The sequence below is a fragment of the Nanorana parkeri genome, unplaced genomic scaffold (genome assembly GCF_000935625.1).
Source record: "Nanorana parkeri isolate BGI_ZX_2015 unplaced genomic scaffold, ASM93562v1 scaffold140, whole genome shotgun sequence".
Classification (NCBI taxonomy): domain Eukaryota; kingdom Metazoa; phylum Chordata; class Amphibia; order Anura; family Dicroglossidae; genus Nanorana; species Nanorana parkeri.
The window spans coordinates 886,024-886,414 of record NW_017306408.1 but is presented as its reverse complement, the minus strand read 5'-3'; positions in this window follow the sequence as shown (position 1 = coordinate 886,414).

Sequence of the window (391 nt, the reverse complement as noted above, 5' to 3'; positions counted from 1 at the left end):
GAAAAGTGCAGGGATGCTCCTGGTGACAACTGTGACATTTTGGAAGACAATTTGGCATGACAAATTAAAAGGCTGAATGTTCTTAGAAGGGACACTTCCTTATATGCTGTCCAGACCCAAATAGTATAATATAATAAAACAATGTCTTAAAAATACACTGTCACCTTATACTAATTTTACTGGAAATCCCTTAGCACCACTTCCTCCTCCACCCCCTTTACAATATGGGTGTAGATAAGCATGTGCCCCATGACAGTGCTCAAGTCTAGAAGTCAACCACTGTGCCCAAAAACCATCACATGACTGTGGGAATGACAGCTTGCCTGCACCACTCATTCCAATGTATGCTGCAGATGGGAAAAATGCGGTGAGGGATCATTAGCAAGGTGAG